Below are 18,896 nucleotides of genomic sequence, written 5' to 3' on the forward strand. Positions count from 1 at the left end.
ATGTGAATATTGTCTATTTTAAGCACTCCTAGGGAAAGAGCCTCAAACAAATTTTCTTGAAGTACAAAAATTTAAAAGTAAGGTACTACCCACAGACTACATATTGAAAACATGTAGTTTAAACATATTAAACATACTAAAACAGAATCCAGTTGTTACGAGAACTAATCTCAAAATATACATACAGGATTATGTATATGTATGTACATGTATATACATACAAAATATACATACAGGTTTACACATATTTAGAAGTTCTTCAAAATCTATGTATAATCTAGTTGTTGTTTAGTCAGTAAGTCGTGTTTGACTCTTGAGACCCCTCTTTTGAGACCCCATGGACTGTAATCCGCCAGACTTCTCTGTCCATGGGATTTTCCAGGCAGGAATACTGGAGCGGCTTGCCATTTCCTTCTCCAGGGCGTCTTGCCAACCTAGGGATTGAACCCTGGTCTCCCGCATCGGCACGTGGATTCCTTACCACTGAACCACCAGGGAAGCTCATCTGTGCACTAGAAGTGAAGAAAAGTCTTTGCCGCTAGAGCTTACCGCTGCAGGCTGGCGGTGCCCCAGGGTTTGGAGCCCTAGATCCGTCCCTCCTTCCCACTCGAGCTGCAGTGCGGGTCTGGGGAAGCAGCTGCTGTCTGGGTTTCTCTCCTTTGGGCTGTTGAAGGCAGAGGTACATGATGCTCGACCTCAGCCAGGAAAGAATACAATGTCCGCCAAGTTTCTGAAGAGCGAACAGACTAGCGCCTGCCTGAGAGCACAGGCGCTACTATTCGCGGGCCCTCACCCGCTGAGCTTCAGAGCACCTTTGGGTTAGAATTCCACATGGTCGTCCTCACTCTCATCGCTGTTGCCATTCTCCTCCTCTTCCCTCTTCAACATTTTCAGACATTTACTAGCTAAAATCGTCTTTGATGATGTATCTGCAAGAGGCTGAAAGGTGTCCGATTCCTCTGCAGCGTTTGATAAATCACTGTGAGTGCTTTTTTCTTTTCCACTCCAGCTGCTACAGGAATAGTTGGTGAGATAGTGAACAGTGTTGCGTGACCTTGGCAGTGAGCACCAGGGCTTCCTGGACACCTCACGGGGAGCTCTTTATGAGGGCTCGGATGTGGGACAGGGGCAACGACCCCAGCCGCTGCCGGCACTTGTCTTTGCCCCGGACCACGTCTGCCTTCTCCGCTCCTGCCCCGGCAGCAGCAGCCACGTGGGAGTTACAGTGTCTGGGCAGCAACCATCGCCGTGAGGATCAGATAAGGTATAGACATGAGAGAAATGGAAGCATCTGGGTGCAGAGGTGGGGGGATCAGTGAAATATTTTTCTTAAGTCTCGGGTATTATCCATTCAACTGTGGGGTCATGTTGCAGAAATCCTTTTTCAAAGGAGCATGGCCTTTACATGGGCCGTGTAAGATCGCAGTACGAGGTCACTGATTTAACTGACTTGTTCTGAAAATGAGACCCTTGGTTGAGATCCAGTGCTGCTGTATTCAGGCTAAAACATGCAGAGGACAGAATTAAAAGCAATTTCAGTCACAAAGCACCAAATCTCATCTGAGCCCATGTTTTCTAATTTCCTCTTGCTTGAGTTCAAATTCCTATTTAAATATTAAAAAGAGATTAAAGGACACATCCATACTTACAAATATAGACTAGGGAGTACACAGTTCTCATGCTAGAAACTTGTGGTAAAGTCTAGAAAATATAAAAGGTATCATTCAGGAAAAGGGCCATGACTGTTGCTCTAGAAATCCAATTTTTCTAGGAATATTCTTAAGAAGATAATCACACAGATATAAGAAGACATAAGGGCAAAAAGTTCACTGCAGTATTTCTCACACAAGTTAAAAGAGACCAATAATGTAAATGCCCATTATTGGGAGACTATAAACCAATAACTAATAATAAGAACACTTGTCAAGCATTGATCTAAGTATATATTAACTCATTTAATTGTTGCAATAATCTTAAAAACAAGATAGTACTATTTTACCCAATTTAGAGATGAGGAAACTGAGACATAGGATTCAATTTAATTTCACAAAGCTAGAAATTAGTGGAACTAGCATTTGAATTCAAGCAGTCTGGTTCAATGTCTAGGTGCTGAGAGCTATGTCATGCTGCCATTATATCTTCAAAACTCTCTTGCATGTTTATCTTTATTTATTTTTTTATGTTTATCTTTATTGATAAGGAAAGATGCCTACAGAATATTGGCCTAAAAATATAGTTACAGAATAGCACATACAACCAGATCCTACACATGAAAAATGATAAACAAAAGCACAGAGAGAAATCTGGATGAATGGTCCCCAAAATGGTAATTTTTTACAATTACTATGTATCATTTTAACAAAACTGATAAAGTTAATGTCCCAAAATTAAGCACCACCTCACTTGGACACTCAGCCATCTCACATGTAGGAACATCGTCATCTTTCAGACATCATTGCAGATACTGTAGACTAAGGCCCCCACAGCACTCTGGCCTTGCTGCAGTAACTACACAGTGTTGCCTCTGATACTCAAGTGCTATCTACCTTTACCATTCTAGAACCCCAACATCCCCATTGATATCTAGGAGTTCCATTTCAAGACACCAACTATACAACTTGCAGAAAACAGCAATGACCAAACTTTTCAGGTAAATGTCAGTGGCTTCCCACCAGCACATTTCTTATTATCTAAGTAAAGCAAGTGCGTCTGGCCCTCCTGGGGAGCACACGTTAAGAGTTCTTAGACTTTCCATAGTAAATCTGTTCTGATATTTCCTATGCCAAGATCCAACTCAATTCCATGGCAAGGAAGTTCTAGAAACTCCACTTCAATTACGGTAAGCTTTCATCATGTTCAGGTTTCAAAGCACCATCACAACACTTCAAACCGATTCCAGTGTCTCTGCCAGAGGTTAAGTCTTGAGTCATCAGTAAGTACCTCCATGCCAACAAATCCCCTTTCTCCGGAGTTCAATGGTAATAATAAGATCCACTCACATATCTTTCCCCTCATTCTTTTCTTATTACATTAGCAAAGCTCTGCAATTCCTTTGGTGGTTTATTTATTTGTCCCTAGAATAAAGCTCATGTTTCACTTCTAAGGCTGGGCCTAGAACTGACTCTGGTTACAAGCCTGGAGATAATAAGGGGTTGTAGCCGAAGGCCTTGAGGACAACCAGCATCGTCTTGTGAGACACGGGCATCACATAGGGTCATTGCCCGCCTCTAGGCAAGAGAAAGAGCTGTCTCATTTCATTATTATTATTATTGAAGTATAATTGCTTTACAGTGCTGTGATAGTTTCTGTTGTACAACAAAGTAAATCAGCTCCGTGTATGCATATATCCCCTCCCTATTGTACCTGCCTCCTTTGTCTCCCATCCCGCCCCGTAGGTCACTGCAGAACTCTAAGCTAGCTTCTTGTGCGATCCAGCAGGTCCCACTAGCTGTCTGTTTTACACGTCGTAGTGTATCTATGTCAATGCTACTCTCACAGTTCATCCCACCCCCCGCTTCCCGACCCCCGCCCCATGTCCACATGGCCATTGTCTACATCTGCATGGAAGCAACCTAAATGTCCATCAATAGATGAATGGGGAAAGAAGATGTGGTACACATATAAAATGGAATATTAGTCATAAAAAGGAATGAAATTGGGTCATTTGTAGAGATGTGGACGGACCTAGTCTGTCATATAGAATAAAGAAAGTCAGAAAGAGAAAAACAAATATTATATATTAATGCATAGACATGGAATCTAGAAAAATGGTACAGATAAACCTATTTGCAGGGCCTGACTAGGGACACAGCTGTTTCTGATAGTAAGGTTCAGGGAAATCTGAGATTTAAGGGTCTTGGGCTCATCCACCCAATCCCGGGTCTCAGGGTCCCTTTCTTTCCTATCAGGGCCCTGACTTTGACATAGGAGATCTAGTGAAGCTGTGCATCTAGTCTGCCTTCTTGGAGCTCTGCCACCCTTCTAATCAGATCTGAGCCTGATTTCCAGGACAGTCTGATATTCAGGAGCTCCTTTAGTGTGCCGTGTAAGAGTGACTGGCTTGGGCTAAAACCAGATCAACTATGGCCACATTCATCAGGGCTGTGGCTTAATTTTTCCCTGGCAGGAGTCAGGGACTTTGCCTTCTCCTGAACCAAGACTCAGGAAGGATGTTTAGATGTGAGGGTGAAGGCAGTATCTCTTCCTGTACCAGCCTCTGCTAGCTGGAAGAGGACATATTCTGAAGGTACCCAGGGAACAGGGGATGCTGGAGACCCCAGACTTGGCAGCACACACTACTGTGGATCCTTATGCTCTGTAGGATCCAGGCAGCCTCACAGCTTGGCTAACCCCCTCTTTAGCTGCTTATTCTACTCAAGTCCCAGCTTTTAATAATAGCTGTCCTGCAGAGTTATTTGGAAAACTAGAGATTATAAAAATAGATATGCTGCAGTATTTAATAAAGTATATAATAAGAAAAAGTTACTACAGTTATTTCAATCTGGAATAGAAATAGCAACCATGAGTGGTGGAAGGGCAATACTGTGCCCAACAATTAACACAAAATTTAAAAAAATCATTTAGAGTGAGAGGCATTTTTGGAACCCACATCTCTCATTAGGGTTGTGTTACCCCCAAACTTGGTTTTGCCTCTTTTGTGGGTGTCAAGCCAAAGAGTGGGAGAAAGGAGGATTTATTACTCCCAGTAAGTAGGGAGTACACCGGGATCTTTCCAAAGCAGTGTCTCCCCAAGCAGCAAAACTGGGGAAGTTTTAAGCTAAGGGTACATGTATATTCATGAAGGGGTTTGGTTGGTTTATTCATACTGATGAAGGGGCTTAAACAGGGGAGAATTCAGCATAGTATTAAGGCAAACGTTAATAGAATCCAGGCTCTAGTTAAAGTCACCAGGGTCAGCAAAGTCAGCATCATCATTCCTTAGGTTCCAGTTAGTCTGGTGGTTGCATGTTCAAGGAGGTTTAGATCCTGCAAAACAGTTCAAGAATGTGTTTCAGGCTAATCTCTAACTTCAAAACAGAACTAGGCCTCTTTGCAACTGATAAATTGTCTTCAATATGGTTAAATTCCTGGAGAAGGAAGTGGCAACCCACTCCAGTATTCTTGCCTGAAGCAGCTACAGTCCAAGGAGTCACAAAGAGTTGGACATGACTGAGCACACACACACGGTTAAATTATTTCCCTGGCCTAATAGCAATTGTTTATTCTTACAATTCTTTTGTTTCCTTAACTTTCTTTCCTTATTAACTATTGAGATCCATTCTCCTGCAAAAGCAAGCACTGTGGCCAGGCTTAGATCCCAAAATGACTTAGGCCTAACATGGCTTCTCTTATGTCAAGAAAATTATGTCAAGCAAAAAATTCTTTTGCTTCCAGACCCCCTACCCTATTTGCCTACAGTTGTGGGTGTGGTAGCAGGGCCTTTGAGGGCTCTGGAAGCTATGAGAATAGCCCAGAAATTGGGGAATGGCCCTGTCCTCACCAAATTTACAAGTTTAGTGCTAGAATCCTGCTACTGTTGTTGTCAGATCATAGTTTTGTACTCACACCACAACGCCCTCACCCCTCAACACCCTGTCCTCATAATTGGTGTTCAGGACTTTGCATACCTCTGCCTTCTACCCTGGGACTGCTCTTACCTGGCTGCTGATGAGGGGCTGGAGGGCTGGGCCCTGGAGAGAGGGAGAGAAAGTACTACTGTGCGGGACTTCCCTGATGGTCCGATGGTTAAGACTCCACACTTCCAATGCAGTGGGCTTGAGTTTGACCCTTAATGGGGAGCTAAGATCCTGGGTTTGATCTCTGGTGGGGGAACTAAGATCCCATAGGCTGCCTGCAGTGCAGCAAAAAAAAAAAATTTTTTTTAAAGAAAGTATTGGTGTGCAGCCATAAATGGCCATCTCTGAGGAGCTTGATAAAACTGTGCTCGGTACTCAGAAAGAGGGCCTTCCTAGGTGACTTGGTGGTGAAGAATCCACCTGCCAATGCAGAAGACTCAGGTTTGATCCCTGGGTTGGCAAGATCCCCTGGAGAATAAAATGGCAACCCACTCCAGTATTCTTGCCTGGGAAATCCTGTGGACAGAGGAGCCTGGTAGGCTACAGTCCATGGGGCTGCAAATCAGTCACCCATGACGTAGTGACTTAGTGACTAAATAGCTAAGAGAGAGCCCTACACCCGCCCCGTGTCTCTGTAGCTGTTCCCTCCTTCCAGCTCATCTCTCCTGCTGGATCCACCCCAGAATCGCCCACCATCCAGCTTGCTGATTCTCGTATGTGCTCTTCTGGAAATATTTCTTATACTACCATCTCTACACAGCCCCTACATATAATTAAGGCATTGATGAGGTGCAGGACATACTCCCCCAAACTATGGCAACTTGGCATATTAAATGGCTTTGGCTGAAAAAAATTTTTAAGGAAAGTAGATGCAGCAAGTTCACTCTGACTTACCCGTTTCCCCTACTTCCCTGAAATAGGTCATAAAACTGCTGTGTGAAAGGTACCCTAAGAGGAGCGAAGACATTCTTATTATTATGATGGGAATTTGGAGCCAAGAAATTTGTACAATGTAACCTTATTAAAGTCACCCTTTATTGCAAACTGTATATACAGCCACTATGGAAGACGGTATGGAGTTTCCTTAAAAAGCTAGGAATAAAACCACCATATGACCCAGCAATCCCTTTCCTAGGCATATACCCTGAGGAAAACAAAATTGAAAAACACACGTGTACCCCAATGTTCATTGCAGCACTATTTCCAATAGCTAGAACTGGAAGCAACCTAGATGTCCATCAACAGGTGAATGGATAAAGAAGTTGTGGTACATATATACTATATACTACTCAGCCATAAAAAGGAATACATTTGAGTCAGTGCTAATGAGGTGGATGAACCTAGAGCCTATTATACAGAGTGAAGTAAGTCAGAAAGAGAAAGATAAATATCATACACTGCTGCGTATATATGGAATCTAAAAAGATGGTACTGAAGAATTTATTTGCAGGGCAGCAATGGAGAAATATCAATAACCTCAGATATTCAGATGACACCACCCTTATGACAGAAAGTGAAGAGGAACTAAAAAGCCTCTTGATGAAAGTGAAAGAGGAGAGTGAAAAAGTTGGCTTAAAGCTTAACATTCAGAAAACAAAGATCATGGCATCTGGTGCCATCACCTCATGGGAAATAGATGGGGAGAAAGTGGAAACAGTGTCAGACTTTATTTTTTGGGGCTCCAAAATCACTGCAGATGGTGACTGCAGCCATGAAATTAAAAGACGCTTACTCCTTGAAAGGAAAGTTATGACCAACCTGGATAGCATACTAAAAAGCAGAGATATTACTTTGCCATCAAAGGTCTGTCTGATCAAGGCTATGGTTTTTCCAGTGGTTATGTATGGATGTGAGAGTTGGACTGTGAAGAAAGCTGAGCGCTGAAAAATTGATGCTTTTGAACTATGGTGTTGGAGAAGACTCTTGAGAGTCCCTTGGACTGCAAGGAGATCCAACCAGTCCATTCTAAAGGAGATCAGTCCTGGGTGTTCACTGGAAGGACTGATGCTGAAGCTGAAATTCCAGTACTTTGGCCACCTCATGCGAATAGTTGACTCATTGGAAAAGACCCTGATGCTGGGAGGGATTGGGGGCAGGAGGAGAAGGGGACAACAGAGGATGAGATGGTTGGATGGCATCACCGACTCGATGGGCATGAGTCTGAGTCAACTCCAGGAGTTGGTGACGGAGAGGGAGGCCTGGCACGCTGCGATTCATGGGGTCGCAAAGAGTCGGACACGACTGAGCGACTGAACTGAACTGAATGAGTGATATTAGCATCTTTTCATGTGTTTGTCAGTCATCAGTATGTCTTCTTTGGAGAAATGTCTGTTTAGGTCTTTTTCCCACTTTTTGATTGGATTGTTTGTTTTTCTGGTATTGATTTATATGAGCTGCTTGTATATTTTGAAAATTAATTCTTTGTCAGTTTTTTCCTTTGCTATTATTTTCTTGCATTCTGAGGGTTGTCTTTTCACCTTGTTTGCAGTTTCCTTTGCTGTGTAAAAACTTTAAGTTTAATTTTGTCTTACTTGTTTATTTTTGTTTTTCTTTCCATTACACTGGGAGGTGGGTCATAGAAGATCTTGCTTCGATTTATGTCATCGAGTGTTCTGCCTATGTTTTCCTCTAAGAATTTTAGTTTTTGGTCTTGCATTTAGGTCTCTAATCCATTTTGAGTTTATCTTTGTGTATGGCATTAGGAAGTATTCTAATTTCATTCTTTTGAACGTAGCTGTCCAGTTTTCCCAGCACCACTTATTGAAGAGGCTATCTTTGCCCCATTGTATATTCTTGAGGAGGCAGATATTTTTGAAGAGGAAATAACAGAAAGAGGTAAAACAAAGCAAAAATGGTGTGTTGGTCACTTGCTTTGGAAATTTGATTTTTGCTAAAACAAAAGTCATCCTGAAATGACTGAGAATGTATCCTAGTCCTAAATGACCAAGTATCAGTGAACTCATTTATCTTTTAAAATGTATTGCTAAAGGATATGTATTTTTTAAATGTAAAAATCATGATTCTCATACAAATATAAAATGAATATGCATCAAAGTTCTTCTTTCAGTGTGTTATTCAATAATTAAGGAGAAACCAGTAAGATATTATAACTGGTTCAAAGGCGAAGTGATAGATAAGGAATGCTGACATGAATTAACAACGATATAAACTCACTTTCTCCATGAGGGTGGGGAGAGAAATCAATTGTCTCTCCACTGGACAGAATTCATTTGCACATTTTTGGACAAGAGTCATTTGCATTGTCCTCAGTGTCTACCATTTACAGAGTTGTAAGTAGTTCAAAGAAACTCAGAAGAGATAATCCAGGGGGGATGCATGAAACAGAACACTCAGTTACCTTTTGTTGCCGTTTCAAAGTCTTGCACAAATTTTACTGCATGTTGTCAGGGTACTTAATTCTCTGCCCATAGTATGCAGTTTATATTTGTTTAAAAAAAAAATCTGGTATGGCTTTTTATTACTTATTAAAAATTATGAGGACAGGAGTCTTAGTTTTGTATTGATGGGCGCAATTCATTATCTATAAAATTCTTTTCCTGAAAAAAGTAGTTATCACTGTAAAAACTTATTTTTTTGCTAATCTGACTGTGTTCATGTATGCTACTAAGGAATATGACTATTGGATATAACAATGGTAGGGTGGCCAAGAAAAATACAGAATTAATATTGTTTTATTGTAAGTATATGTCAAATATCAAAAGAAAAAGAGGAAACATGGCTGTTGAGTGGACAGCTCACTGTCCACTGTCTATCTCACTAAGCTAGGTTTTGCTTTGATTTTCCTGGTTGTAAAAATGATGGTAGTACCAGGACATAAAATAAGCTGCACTTTTTAAATTTTATTATATTATTCTTATTATTGGTGAGGCCGCATAGCATGCAGGATTTTAGTTCCCCAACCAAGGATTGAACCTGAACACCTTGTAGTCGAAGCAAGGAGTTTTAAACATTGGACCACCAGAGAAGTCCCTGCAATTTATTTTTAAACTTAACTTTTATTACCTATTATAGGGGAAGACAAAGTTTTCCTCAACCTTTTTAGGGTCCCTGGCTGGTCTGGAAATTAAACTGACAAAGACAGATTAATGGGAGAAAAAAATAAATGTTTATTTAATACAATTTTTACATGACACGGGAGTCTTCATAAGGAAATGATGACCCAAAGAAATGGTTCATCGGACATCTTTTTATGATAAATTGATGAAGAGTAGACAGTCTTGGAGAAATATAATAGGTCAAAGAGTCTGAGGTAAGTGTAGTAAACTGGGGCAAACAGTTCATTTGGATTCTTCTCTAGCCCTTTGTCTACAGAGAGAAGAATGCCCTTTTCCCAGCCAAGGGAGAGAGCCCCTCACAGGAGGGTGAGATGGCCTGTTTCAGGGAAGAAGTTGGGGGAGGAGATCCAAAGTGAACTTCCTGCTTTTGCTCTTTTCCCTAACTTCTCAGCTTACAATATTCATTATGCCAAGGTGCCATCCTGCACATCCTGAACCTCATCTAACACTCCACTAAGCAATAGTTATGACTTGCATTTCTGCATGAACACCACCCAACCCAACTGCCCAGGAGGGGAGTGATCTGACCACATGATAACTTTTTCTGAGGCTGGAATGGTGAGCCTGCGGTGACAGCCCATCACACCCTGCTTACATCACTCGAGAGAGTTTCCATTATGACGAGTCATCACAACTTTCTAGCTCATTCGAGACACCAAAGGACACATTCCTCCCTCTTTTCTAATAAAAACTAAGTAGCTAAGCAAGCATAACTCTTGGATGCAGAACACCTTACAGAAATTTGACAAATATGACATGTTTTCTACCTTATTGTATTATCATAATTTATCTTTCAGGACAAGGTCACACAGACCTTGGTCTCCTCAAGTGTGTTAATTCTACCTACTCAGCAAAACAAAGCAAAAAGCTAACATCAAGCAAGGTCATATAAGTTGAATAAAGAAGAGGATAAAATTCTAGACAAGTTTTAGAGGTAGAGTTAATAATTTGCTGTGTGATTAAATAGGAGAAATAAATTGAGGCAGGAGTGGAAAATGCTGCCCAGGCTTCTGGGTTTTGTAGCTGAAGACATGGTGAAAGTTACTCAGTCCTGTCCAATTCTTTGCAACCCCATGGACTATACAGTCCATGGAATTCTCCAGACCAGAATACTGGAGGGGGTAGTTTTTCCCTTCTCCACAGGATATTCCCAACCCAGGGATCAAACCCAGGTCTCCCGCATTGCAGGCAGATTCTCTACCAGCTGAGCCACAAGGGAAGCCTGAATGAGGCTTCCCTCCCATGGTGAGGCCATCACTAAAATGGAAAATCAAGGAGCAGCAGGTTTGGCTTTTATGTAAAAGAGACTGTAAAGGTGAGATTTGAGTTTCATACTTAACTGTTTTGCACATTTTCCTTCCATTCAATGGTATTTCCACATTTTGGATAATTTTACTTAGCAAATTACATTAAATTTCAGCTCATTTTCTCTTTAAGGAAAAAAACCAGGTACCTGTATCATCTAATCAGAGCTTTTGATCAGCCTGAGATGATCAGTGTTCTCATAATGAGTTCTTTTAAATTCCAATCCAAAGAAAATAAACATGGAATTTTAATCACCCTATTCAGCCTCATTGAGAGGAAATTCAGTTTCCTGTTAGGTCTTTTGACATAATGAAAAGAGCTTCAAGGTTCCCTTCTCCCCCTCCCCTATACTTGCCTGATCATGCATGTGTGCCCACTTGGTCATGTTCCAGGCAGGAATACTGGAACAGGTTGCCATTTCCTTCTCCAGTGGATCTTCCCAACCCAAGGGTCAAACATGCGTCTCTTGCACCTCCTGCATTGGCAGGTGGGTTCTTTACCAGCTCAGCCACCAGGGAAGACCCTGCCTGATCATGAGTGGTACCCTATAAGTTATTGCTAAAAAATAAATATATCTTCTTTAATATCTCATTTGGCTCTAATGTGCAATTCTGAGGTCTACTAGAAGCTCTTTTAGTTCATAATCATCTACTATTACCTGGAATATATAGATTTTAAGTATGTAAGGTTTATTTTGGCCCATTTACATAGCTAATGTTGTCCAATGAGTCATGATGTTACCTATTACAACTATGCTAACCACAGAGGAGAAGACCCTACACATGGACATCACCAGATGGTCAATACTGACATCAGATTGATTATGTTCTTTGCAGCCAAAGATGGAGAAGATGGAGAAATCAGCAAACCAAGACCATGAGCTGGATGTGGCTCAGATAATGAACTCCTTATTTCCAAATTCAGACTGAAATTGAAGAAAGTAGGGAAAATCACTAGATCATTCAGGTACAACCTGAATTAAATCCCTTACCATTATACAGTGGAAGTGACAAACAGAGTCAAGGGATTAGATCTGATAGAAAGAGTGCCTGAAGAACTGTGGACATTGTTTGTGACATTGTGCAGGAGGCAGGGATCAAGACCATCCCCAAGAAAAAGAAATGCAAAAAGGCAAAATGGTTGTCTGAGGAGGCTTTACAAATAGCTGAGAGAAGAAGAGAAGCTAAAGGCAAGGGAGAAAAGGAAAGATATATCCATTTGAATGCAGAGTTCCAAAGGATAGCAAGGAGAGATAAGAAAGCCTTCCTAAGCAATCAATGCAAAGAAATAGAGGAAAACAATAGAGTGGGAAAGACTAGAGATCTCTTCAAGAAAATTAGATATACCAAGGGACTATTTCATGCAAAGATGAGTACAATAAAGGACAGAAATGGTATGGACCTAACAGAAGCAGAAGATATTAAGAAGAGATGGCAAGAATACACAGAAGAACTCTATAAAAACGATCTTAATGACCCAGATAACCACAACAGTGTGATCACTCACCTAGAGCCTGACATCCTGGAAGTCAAATGGGCCTTAGGAAGCATCACTATGAACAAAGCTAGTGGAGGTGATGGAATTCCAGTTGAGCTATTTCAATCCTAAAAAATGATGTTGTGAAAGTGCTATGGTCAGTTTTCATTCCAATCCCAAAGAAAGACAATGCCAAAGAATGCTCAAACTACTGCATAATTTCACTCATCTCACACGCTAGCAAAGTAATGCCCAGAATTCCCCAAGCCAGGCTTCAACAGTATGTGAACCGTGAATTTCCAGATGTTCTAGCTGGATTTAGAAAAGGCAGAGGAACCAGAGATCAAATTGCCAACATCCATTGGATCATCGAAAAAGCAAAAGAGTTCCAGAAAAACATCTACTTCTGCTTTATTGACTATGCCAAAGACTTTGACTGTGTGGATCACTACAAACTGTGGAAAACTCTGAAGGAGATGGGAATACCAGACCACCTGACCTGCCTCCTAAGAAATCTGTATGCAGGTCAGGAAGCAACAATTAGAACTGGACATGGAACAACAGACTGGTTCCAAATTGGGAAAGGAGTACGTCAAGGTTGTATATTGTCACCTTTAAGTGCTATGCAGAGTACATCAGACAAAATGCCAGGCTGGATGAAGCAGAAGCTGGAATCAAAATTGCCGGGAGAAATATCAATAACCTCAGATATGCAGATGACACCACCTTTATGGCAGAAGTGGAGAAGATCTAAAGAGCTTCTTGATGACAGTGAAAGAGGAAAGTTTAAAAGCTGGCTTAAAACTCAACATTCAGAAAACTAAGATCATGGCATCCAGTCCCATCACTTCATGGCAAATAGATGGGGAAACAATGGAAACAGTGACAGACTTTATTTTCTTGGGCTCCAAAATCACTGCAGATGGTGACTGCAACCATGAAATTAAAAAACGCTTACTCCTTGGAAGAAAAGCTATGACTAACCTAGACAGCATATTAAAAAGCAGAGATATTACTTTCCCAACAAAGGTCCGAGTAGTTAAAGCTATGGTTTTTCCAGTAGTCATGTATGGATGTGAGAGTTGGACCATACAGTAAGCTAAGTATTGAAGAATTGATGCTTTTGAACTGTGGTGTTGGAGAAGACTCTTGAGAGTCCCTTGGACTGCAAGGAGATCCAACCAGTACATCCTAAAGAAGATCAGTCCTGAATATTCATTGGAAGGAATGATGCTGAAGCTGAAACTCCAATACTTTGGCCACCTGATGCGAAGAACAGACTCATTGAAAAAGACCCTGATGCTGGGAAAGATTGAAGGCAGGAGGAGAAGGGGACGACAGACAATGAGATGGTTGGATGGCATCACTGACTCGATGGACATGAGTTTGAGCAAGCTCTGGGAGTTGGTGATGGACAGGGAAGCCTGATGTGCTGCAGTCCATGGCGTTGCAAAGAGTTGGACACGACTAAGTGATTGAATTGAAGTAACTGACTAAACAACAGAGGACCATGTCACAACTCCATTTAAAATCTCTGTTGGCTTCCCCATAGAATAAGACCCACATTTTAAGTTCCTTGATACTATGACTCCTGGCTATCCTTTCAGCTAATTTCATTTATATTCTGCTTCCAAACAGAACTTGTTATCAAACCAAATTTGAGTCCATGGGCCAATCTACTGACACTAGGTTGTGTTGAAGGGAACTGCAGCACTTATTGTAGGGTGCTGGTCAAGCAGTCCAGGGCAGCTAGTGCTCAAAAAGTCACAATTCCCCATAGGTTTCAGCAAAACACTTTCAAAAGCCTGGTGAGGGAGGGCCATCTCCTGTGTTCAACTCATGCACAATTCTCTGATTGGTTGATAGTGAAGTAGCAGGGTGGTGTCACAGGGGTTACTATTATGATCCTTAGGCTCTGGTAGGCCTGGGGGCCATGTTCTTATGATAATCAAGTAGTTTCTTCCACTTGGTGGGGGTTTTCATGTCGGTAAAAACAACACAGGAAATGTGCATCAGATACTATTATCTAGGTACTAAAGCAGAAAGGAACTAAAGCAGACAAAATGGAGAAGGGGTGTGTCCTTGGAAGGCCCCATAGGGTCCTACTCAGTTAGAAATTTACACCTCTGCCTTAAGTGCTTGTCACCTACTCCTTGTCACCTACTCATATTCTCAGTCTACTCATATTGAAAGTCCAGACTCAAGTGTCACCTCTTCAGGTTTTGTTTGAAATTCTACAGTATCCTACATAGGCTTCCCTGATGACTCTGGTAAAGGAATCTGCCTGCCAATGCAGGAGATGCAGTTTCGATTCCCAGGTTGGGAAGATCCCCTGGAGAAAGAAATGGTAACCCACTCTGATATTTTTTGCCCGGAAAATCCCATGGACAGAGGAACCTGGCGGGCTGCAGTCCATGGGGGCGCAAAGAGTTGGATATGACTTAGCAACTGAAGAACAAGTATCCTACAGAGAGTTTGCCCAAAGATATGTGCAAAAAAAGTCTTTTTTTTTAGTTTCATTCCAAGTATCTTAGATTGAATTATTAAATCAAATTTCTTTCACTAAATTGCAATTCATCTAGGCATTTAAAAAACAAAAAACTGCTAGTATTCTTGAAAAGAAAATCTTTGATAATAATTCTTTGGACATCAAGCCCAGAAAGTATTTTTGACACCATTTTTCTTTAATCCAAAGTATTTTTCACCTAACATAACCAGATACATTTTGTAAACATCTCATGAAACACTTGTTTTTAAATAATTTCTGAAATTTCTGTTATGACAATTAACCACTTAAATGATTAAACTCCAACCAGGGTATGAATAACATGCTGAACTCATTGTGTTCTGCAAGCTGAAAATACATCAGTACCCAGTATAGATAAGTGCTTTTTGGACTGAATTTACATGCTTGGATCTTAACTGGGGAGTGGGGAGATGAACAATAAAAAATGAGTGTCATGTATCAAAGTGATTAAGGCTCCATAGAGATTTAAAATCTTAGATATATGATTGAGTGGCCACTTTAGAATGGAGGGCCTAGGAAGGCTTCTCTGTGTAGGCTATTCTCAAACTGAGACCTGAAGATTTTTTTATGAGGCAATAAAGTGAAATTTAGAAGAAAGATCGTTCCAGCCAGGGGGCTCCGCAGCACAGCAAGGGAGACAGAAAGTGGCAGATGAGGTAGGTGAACAGGCACCCATAGATCATGCAGTTCTTTGTAAGCAAGCATAGGTGAATTTAAATCTCCAAGCAAAGAAGCCATTAGTAGATTGTAAAAAAGGGAGCAAGATAATCTAGATTATACTTTTTGTCATTTTTGTTTGCTTTTTTAAACGATCCCTTTAGAAGCCTGTAGAGAGCTGATCGGAGAGGGAGTGAGGCCCATTGGAAGGTGATCCACAGATAATTTCGGCTCAGACTAAAATGGTGTTTGTGAAAACCGAGAGTTGAATGCAGTTTTGTAAATGGAGTCAAAAGAACTTGCTGATCCACTGGATGAAGGGGAAGACGGGGAGGGAGAGCTGTAAATTCACTTCAGAATATAGACTATTTATGTTCTTTAGGATGCTTTGCAACGTCTGGCGTCTTCCTCCCTAAGGAATTAAACTCCTGACACATTTTCATTTTATATTTATATATTTGCATGCAAATACATTTGTGGGCTTTCACGTTCCACCAGGGCCACACCTTGAGGGTTTCATTCTGGCTTCCCTTGGTAGCTCAGCTGGTAAAGAATCCGCCTGCAATGTGGGAGACCTGGGTTCAATCCCTGGGTTGGGAAGACCCCCTGGAGAAGGAAACAGCCACCCACTCTAGTATTCTGGCCTGGAGAATGCCATGTATACAGTCCATCGGGTCGCAAAGAGTCAGACACGACTGAGCGACTTTCATTCACTTCCCCTATCAAACATAATCTTTAACAGATGAAATGAGTTGAAGAGTGAATGGGAAATGAGGAGAAGAGATAACACCTGTCTACAACTCAAAGAAGTTTGGATTACAGGTCTTGTTCTTCCATTACCCCCAAGAGCGGCTGCACCTACAATTGCTCTGGGGAACTACCCAATCATTACAGCGTGCTGTCTCAATGCAACCACCAGACAAGATGTTCCTCGGTCCAGATATGTCCGGATAAGGTCAAAGCCATGGATTACTACAAACTGATGTCACACTGACTCCATGCAAATATCCCGCCTGTTTCTCTTGCAAACTGGCTTCGGAGATCTTCGGAGCAGAGAACCCCAGCGGAGTAAAGTCAGAGCCGGCGGGGGCGGGGAATTGTGTGACGTCAGTGCATCGCGCGGCCCGGGGGCGGGGCCTAGTTTTCCCTCGGCGCCTGGGCGGCTCCAGGTGTCTGTGGCATGGTGTCATCTCCATGTCTTCTCACTGCAAGACCTAGAGCTGGGCTTAGTCCCCGGCCCCACCGTTGGTTCGTCGCCCCGGCAGGTGTGACGGGGGAGGTTGGGCACTGTGTTTGGTTGCTCCGGCCTTCTTCCAACTCTTTGGTCCTCCTACCAGCCTCCAATCCTTACCACTCTCGGTGTAAGTAGTATTTTAAAGCTGAAGGACCCAAGGCTTGGAGAGGTGAACTTGCACAGGATATCACATCAGAGTTGGATTCTAGGTGGTCTTCTAATCTCCTCACTGTAAAAGGAACCTAATCATAGCTTCCTCCTGCAATGTTTTGAGGGAATTCGTGTAAAGTTCCTTACATGCTCTTTACCTATGGTGGGGACTAACCATCCTCTTCAGGGCAGGGACCAATTTTGCTTTCTAGCTAGGGCTCTACCGCCTCGATACCAAGAGCCTAGTATCCTGAGCTAAAGGCCTGAAGCCAAGACTGCAAAAGGTAAGGTCAAAATGTAGGCGTCTCAGCTGTGCTCTACCAATCACACACGTAGGCACGAATCCAAATTTACACCTCATCTCACTTTTTTCTTTTTAATTGGCAACACCCTTCCTCCACTGACCCAGACTGAAAATCTGGTAGTCAGACTGCTCCCCTGCACATCTGATTACTCAGTGACTCTCCTCTCCTGCTGCGTCCCTGTTCTCTTTCTACTAGATGAGACTTCATCAGATGACCTCTTAGTCTTTTGAATTGATTTATTTGTTCAATTAATAAATATTTTGTTGTTCAGTGGCTAAGTTGTGTCCAATTCTATGACCCCCATGGACTGTAGCACACCAGGCTCCTCTGTCCACCGCTGTCTCCTGGAATTTGGTCAAATTCATATCCATTGAATCAGTGATGCTATCTAAACATCTCATCCTCTGTCCTCCCCTTCTCCTCCTGCCTTCAATCTTTCTGAGTATCAAGGTCTTTTCCAATGAGTTGGCTCTTCCCATTAGGTGGCCAAAGTATTGCAGCTTCAGCTTCAGCATAAGTCCTTCCAATGAATTTTCAGGGTTGATTCCTTTTGGATTGACTGGTTTGATCTCCTTGCAGCCCAAGGGGCTCTCAAGAGTCTTCTACAGCACCACAATTTGAAAGCATCAGTTCTTCGTTGCTCAGCCTTCTTTATGGTCCATTTCTCACATCTGTACATAACTACTGGAAAAATCATAGCTTTAATCATTAATAAAAATTATCAGTGAATGCTGCCAATTTTAACCCTCCCCAGTTGATAGTAGGATTATACTTCCTGGTCCTAATCCATGAGGTGTGAATAGAGGTGACCCCTGTCACTCTCAGACACAGCCTTTAATTGCTGCTTTGAGGTGCTCCAGAACTCTTTTTCCCTCTTGCTTAGCAGCAGGCAACATTTGAAATCGTGGTAACTGCATTGACCTGCACCCCTGAATGGCTAAGATAAGCAGAGACCAACACTGATCTATGTAGCATGGGAAAGAAATAAACTTTTGTTTTAAGGCGCTGAGACTTTGGGGGTATTTGTCACCACAGCTTAACTTAGCATGTTCTGATTGATACAAGTGCCTGTGGGAGTGAACAAAAACAAATTTGTTCTCTGGACTAGTGGAGCTTATACCAGATGTATCTCTATAAAATACAAATCTGACTATGTCCCCTTCCCTGCTTTAAAACTGTATTTAAAAATATCTTCCCATTGCTTGAAGGATTAAGTCCAAACTCTTAGTCTGAATGGCCCTTTACCAGTTAACCCAGATTGCACCTCTGTTACCCTTTCCCATCTATTTATGGTCCAGCCAAACTATACTGCTGGCTATTTACTGCGTTAATCCGTATGCTTTGAAACCCCTGCCTGGACTTTCACCCAGGCCAAACATGCCGTATCTTCAAACTGGGCTGCCTTGCACCCATGTTTGTATATCCTGGTTTACTCGCCTGTGCTCACTAAGTTTCACGCCACCCCCTGCTAACCCTTTCAGAACACTTGTGTGTATGTGTTAAGTCGCTTCTGCTGTGTCCGACTTTCTGTGACCCTATGGACTGTAGCCCCCAAGGCTCCATGGGATTCTCCACGCAAGAATACTGGAG

At 42.0% G+C, this 18,896-nt stretch overlaps 1 long non-coding RNA gene and 1 pseudogene across 1 annotated transcript in view; one reads left to right on the plus strand and one right to left on the minus strand.

The window, feature by feature from the left end:
• Window positions 1-819: 819 nt before the first annotated feature.
• LOC122444769 lies at window positions 820-3,548 on the minus strand (annotated as a pseudogene).
• Window positions 3,549-16,789: 13,241 nt separating this feature from the next.
• Window positions 16,790-18,896, plus strand: part of LOC122445205 — a 53,823-nt gene continuing 51,716 nt past the window's right edge. Inside the window, exon 1 of the long non-coding RNA XR_006270474.1 lies at window positions 16,790-16,978. This is a non-coding gene — a long non-coding RNA (uncharacterized LOC122445205). The remainder of the gene's footprint in view (window positions 16,979-18,896) is intronic.

This window comes from Cervus canadensis, chromosome 7, assembly GCF_019320065.1.
Source record: "Cervus canadensis isolate Bull #8, Minnesota chromosome 7, ASM1932006v1, whole genome shotgun sequence".
Classification (NCBI taxonomy): Eukaryota; Metazoa; Chordata; class Mammalia; order Artiodactyla; family Cervidae; genus Cervus; species Cervus canadensis.